This window comes from Podarcis cretensis, assembly GCF_951804945.1.
Source record: "Podarcis cretensis genome assembly, chromosome: 3".
Taxonomy (NCBI): Eukaryota; Metazoa; Chordata; class Lepidosauria; order Squamata; family Lacertidae; genus Podarcis; species Podarcis cretensis.
Window position 1 is genome coordinate 86,834,077 of NC_137172.1, and position 6,066 is coordinate 86,840,142.

Below are 6,066 nucleotides of genomic sequence, written 5' to 3' on the forward strand. Positions count from 1 at the left end.
ACGCTCAGTATGAGTAAGCACTACATTGGAAACCTTATGTCTCGATGTGTATCTACACCCAACCCAATTTATGCATATAATTTCCAAAAGCACAAAGACATTGCATGCAAGAGTCTCCTCCGATGCTCAAGGTATGCTTTTTGAGTCAGGATGTAGGAATGTGGATATACTCCATGTGTAAACCATATACTCCACTGTATTCCCACTGACTTGCCCCACAATTCTAAATACATTTACTAGGCAATGAGTTTTATGGATTTCAGTGGAACTTTGTTCCATGTAAATCTGCGTAAGTTGAGAGCCTGGAGCTCAAATCATAAACACATTTCCTGTAAATTTCAGAAACATTTCAAAATTGAGGTATGAGGTATTATTACTATTACTGTATTTGTTATATTTGTATAGTGCCCTCATTTGTAGATCTCAGGGTAGTTCACAACAAAATATTACAATATAAAAACCACAAAGTACATAATAAAAACAAACACAAACCAATAATCCACCCTCGCACGACACATTTAAAAGGGCAGCTAATGTTAATCAGCCAAAGGACTGGAAGAGGAAAGTTTTTGGCTGATGCCCAGAGGTATATAATGAAGGCGTCAGCTGAACCTCCCTCGGGCAAGCATTCCACAAACGGGAAGCCACTGCAGAAAAGGTCTGTTTTTGTGTTTCCGACCTCTTGTGGAAGAGGCACACAAAGAACTACTGGTACCTCAGAGGATGATCTCAGGGTCTCTGGATTATTGCAGTTCTGAGCCATTGAAGGAATTAACCTCAGTCTTTTAAGCAAATTTGTCTGGAAGGAAAGGTTGTTGAAATTAGGACTTATATTCAGGTGATGTCTTTAGGACTTGAATGTTGGATTGCTAATAGTTCAGAAGTTTGTATTTCAAATATTTTCTCTTGGCGCAGGAGATTATTATTATTGTTTATCAAATAGTGCAGACTAAGTACTGTAATTTAATTTTAACTCCTTTACTTACTTAGCTCCTTTTGTTCTCTTCCGAGAAACTACAGCCCTCTGCTGGAAAGAATCAGACGTGCACTAGGCTCAAGTATCTAGCTGTGGCGATGCATAAATGAAAGTTTGCCACTCAGAGCCACAAACAGAACAGTGGAGAGAGATCTGAAATCAGGTCTTCCACAGTCCCCGCACCCATGGTAAAAGTGGCTGGGGATGGGGCCTGAATTAGAATAGCACCATGGCTTTACAGGTCAACAATTTCCTCCTGGTAAATTTTCTCAGACTCAATTCTCCTACAGATACAAAACTACTTCAGGTGCTCATAAGGTGGCAATTCAGATCAGGAAACCAGCACAAGAGAGGGAGTTGGAGGAATCTCCCACAGAATCATAGCCTTGATTTGATCCCAGCAAGGGAATCTGTGAAATATGTGATCACAGATTTTCCAATGTCACATCTAGTTGAGACAAGAAGCCATTATTACCCCATATTTAAATCAAAACATGCAACATGTAATAAATGAAATTTATACCACCACCAGTCAGAAATACATAAGGCAGGGTGAAGCAGCTGCCTGAGGCAGCTGGTTTGGGGTGTTATGAAAGGGCAACAAATTGAGTAACAACAACAATTGTATTTGTACTACCAGGGAAGGGTGATTGGTGGACCATGGAGATGCCACTAAAAAAATAAAAGAAAGCGTAGATCAAATAAGACTAAAGGTAGCCCTCCCTTGATCTAGAACAGGTACTATAACTTCAAGGCATCCATTCTATGTGAAGTTTTGATTTGGCAACCTCTATCTGAATACAATGTCCTAAAGAAATGCAAAAGAGATGTGGAAATGGATGAGGTTATGTTATGTCTCCTTTTTCATTTGAGATCTAGGGGCTAGCAGAACAAAAACTGTGATGATGACAAACCCTGAGGCAACTGGCATGGATATAATAACTCCAGACAACTGGAAACAACATTGTAAGCACATTTTGACTTAGTCAGATTTATCATATGCTTCATTTATTCATTTATTTATTCATTTTGTGTGCTGTTCTGGTGGATTCACTCTCAATGACTTTTATGACTTTTGTCTCTTCCTTGATTGGCTAATCAGATTACAGATGTACCTTGGTTTTTGAACAGCTTGGCTCCCAAACAAATCGACTCCTGAACATCGCAAACCTGGCAGCAAGTGTTCCGGTTTGTTAAAGTTTTTTGGAAGCTGAACATCCAACATGGCTTCTGCTTGATTGCAGGAAGTTCCTGCAGCCAATCAAAGCCGTGTCTTGGTTTTCAGTTTCAGGAGTCGAACAGACTCCCAGAAAGGATTAAGTTCGAGAACCAAGGGATCACTGTAAATCCTTCATGGCCAAACCACCAAACAAGATTGTGATTTCTGGACATATATTTACTAACCATAGTGAGGAAATCACTATCCTCTGTGTGGTCCCCTTCTTTTAAATTCCACATCCCTTAGATATTTTCCTAATCCTCTATCCTGCTGTTGTGTATAGTTGTCTGTAGCAATTTATACCAATCTTTGATGTTCTCAGCCCAGAATGCTGTACAAAACAATTTCCAGGGAAGGAGGTATGTTTGTCTCTGTAGCAAAAACAACAAAGAGTCTTGTGGCACCTTAAAGACTAACAAATTTATTATGGCATAAGCTTTCGTGAACTACAATCTGCTTCATCAGATGTATGAAGTTGCAAGTATGTATATATGTGACTATTGTGGGCAGGGACAGTATTGTAAAAAGTGAGTTCAGAAGGAACGGAAAAGCACACCAGTGACTCACCAGTGACAGAATATCTGTACTCTTATTATCAACCCAACTGTACTTTTGTGAGTGGCCACTGCTAAATATGTAATTATCACCAATTCTGCTTTTCAGTTCCTTCTGAACTCTTGCAATGATTTTAGTGGGTTGTTCTGATTACCACTGTATAATACCTAAAATATGTTTTGTATTTCATGATAAGTATATTTGTGCAGGAGCAGCTTGCCTGGTGAGGTAAAGCCGTAGCAATAGGTTACTGGAAGGGGTGACATAGTGGCAAGAGTTAGGGGCTACGCAAGACCTAGGTCAGTCACCTGATATCACAGTGACATCAGGTGACCTAAAGTACAAAAAAAAATCCATTTGCATTATCAGCTTGAATTCAAGTAAGTCATGTAAAAGATAACTGCATTTACAGCAAGCCTTGCTGGAAGTGGGACTTGCTGGAAGTGTTGATCCTATCAGCACTTACAGAAAGTTCTATTTGGACTGGGATCATCAGTACTATGGAGTTCCTGATTTTGTCCTCATAATAAACCAAACCTGTGAGGTAGGTTAATTTGAGAGACAGGGAGTGTCCTAAGGTCAGCTCCATCAGCTTCATGGCTGAGCAGGGCTAGTAGTAGTAGTAATATTTATTTATCACATTTATATCCCACCTTTCCTCCAAGGAGCTCAAGGTGGCATACATGGTTTTATTCCTTATTCCTTATTATTTCATATGATTCTCACACCAACACTGTGAGTTAGTTAGTCTGAGCAACAGTGACCGGCCCAAGGCCACACAGTAAATACTAGTATTATTAAAAGATTTTTTTTAAAAAATACCATTTTTATTTTTATACTGTCTGTCATTTAAAGAAGAAATATTAAGGTGGTTCACAAACAAATAAAAGCCAATGGCAAAATTAAAAGATTTAAACCAATTATAGAAACACAGCTATATCCAACACACCAGCTACTACACTATGCTAGCTTTTACTAACAATTTCAAATGTTGCACGCATTGTTCTTTCTGTGATGATAATAAGGCCTTTGTGCATTCCAGCAGAACGGGACATTCTAAACGAATTACCAACACAGCCATTAACTGGACTGGGCTACACTCCAGTTCTGCAGAGAACAATGGAGGAAGATATGAAGAGTCTCTCTCTCTCTTTCTTTTCCAATCCAAAGCTTCCTCTCAAGCCATGGTTGCTGGTGCTGTGGGCGTTCCTTTATAGAGGGGAAGGTAGTGAGGGTTTGCGATGCTTTCCATCCTTTGTGGGAAATACCCTATCTGGTCTTCCTGAAAACTGTATTCGCTCCACCAGTGCTATTATGACAAAGAGTTTGTGGCATCTTAAGGACTAACACATGTAAGGACTAAGCCTTCAGGGACTACTGTACAGTCCACTGCATCAGATGCATGAAGTGTAATTCTAGATTGAAAGCGATCAACACACATGGTTGAAGTGGGGAATGGAGAGGTCAGATAATCAAAATGCAAAAAGGATAGGGAGAATTACATAATACAGAGCTGTAGGGGGGGGGCAGCCAGCTGGGTTTTTTTACCCTGGTTGAAGCCTCCAGAGGGGTGCCGTTGAGGCTGTGTGTGCGTGCATACCAAACTGGGTCTTTGACCAGGGTGAAATAAAGCCTAGTTTTGCCCGTGGATAATAGCAAAATGGTTGCAGTGGCAATTGACAAGGTAGTGTGGGTGACAACCAGTGGCGTAGCGTGGGGGGTGCAGGGGGGGCCGGCCGCACCGGGCGCAACATCTGGGGGTTAGGGTTAGGGATAGGGTTAGGGGGCGCAAATCCAGGGTTAGGGGACGCAAATTACTTGCCTTGCCCCGGGTGCTGACAACCCACGCTACGCCACTGGTGACAACACAAACACCTTAAAATTGGTAAGTTAATTACCGGTATCTCTGTGTGCACACTATACTATACATTTCCCCCCTCAAAGAATTCTGTAGTGGGCTAAGGGTGCTGGGAATTGTAACTATATGTGAGGGATACACTTCAGGTTGCCATATTTCAAAATTCCTAACACCTGCAAAGTTGATGAACTTTTTTTAGGAAACCATATAAAATTGTTCAGCTTTTGGGGGGAAACCTCCCCCCAAATTAGTGATTTTAAAGGTTTTGTGCTCCTTTTTCCATCATACATCCAGATTTTCCATGACATTTTGCCGATTTTTACACCCAAAATCCAGGACAAAACGTATGGCAAACTGAGATGTGCCAGGAGGTGCCCATGAAGGTGCTGCCTCGGGAGCTTCTGCTGCCTGAGGTAGCTACTTCACACCACTTCATGGGTGGGCTGGCCTTGACTGAGGCCATTATGGGCAAGCACACTGGTATCTGTTTAACTGTAAGCACACACAATTATTATTTTTTAATAAGTTTATCAGTCTACCAGATTTGCACAAAACATCAGCTGTGTCTGTGTGTATGTGTGCTGCTCCAAGCCAGGAAAGCAGAGATTCATGGGTATTTGTTTACATGTGCACATACAACCTCTGTGATCTACCACACTTAAACAAAAGAGCAGTCCAAAAATTAAAACAAGTGATGTCTCACTCCAACCTAGGCAAAGATTTAGAGTTGTTCAAATGAAAGTGCAGGCCTGGCCAGTGAGCAGGCTGAGCTGTGGGTCCTTGCCTGCCTTCCCTCAGAACTGACAGTTGTTAGATCAGGAATCCTCAGATCTGGAAATCAGCAGCTTAACAGCCTTAACGTGTAGCATGATAAAAAAAATATGGAATTACGTTTTTGCGTACTTATCACATTTAGCATAAGTTGCATTTTACTTCCCACTGACCTCAGTCCTTTCCTTTCGACAAACCAAGGTATAGCGGCAAGGAGGGGAGCAGAACGTAGGCTTGAGGGGTCTACATTGCTTTTTGGTAGGACCCGTAGATCCACCAATCAGACCCAGCTACTAACGATATACATACTGTACACTCAAATTCTTAACGCAGGCATTTGCATCTGAGCTCACCGTCCTTCCACACTCCCAGTCACCTTTATCGCCCGCTTTCTTCATTTCAGTAGGAAAAATTAGGGAAAGGTATTTTACTGCTGCCATTATTAAATGATTGGGGAGTCATAAAACCTCGCTTATCTGCTGCAAGCTACCCAGAGATAAAGCCCTGATCTTCCGCCTGCACATCACGAGTCAACGCCCGGAGGAATCCAGCGGCGATTTGGACGACGCCGGAAGGGCTTCCTTCCATTGGCTGCCTTAGGCAGCGGCATCCTCAGCCACCGCCTTTTACCCCAGCAACCAATCAGCAGAAAGGCTTCTGCCCGCAGCAAAGATGGCCGAGGAGGAG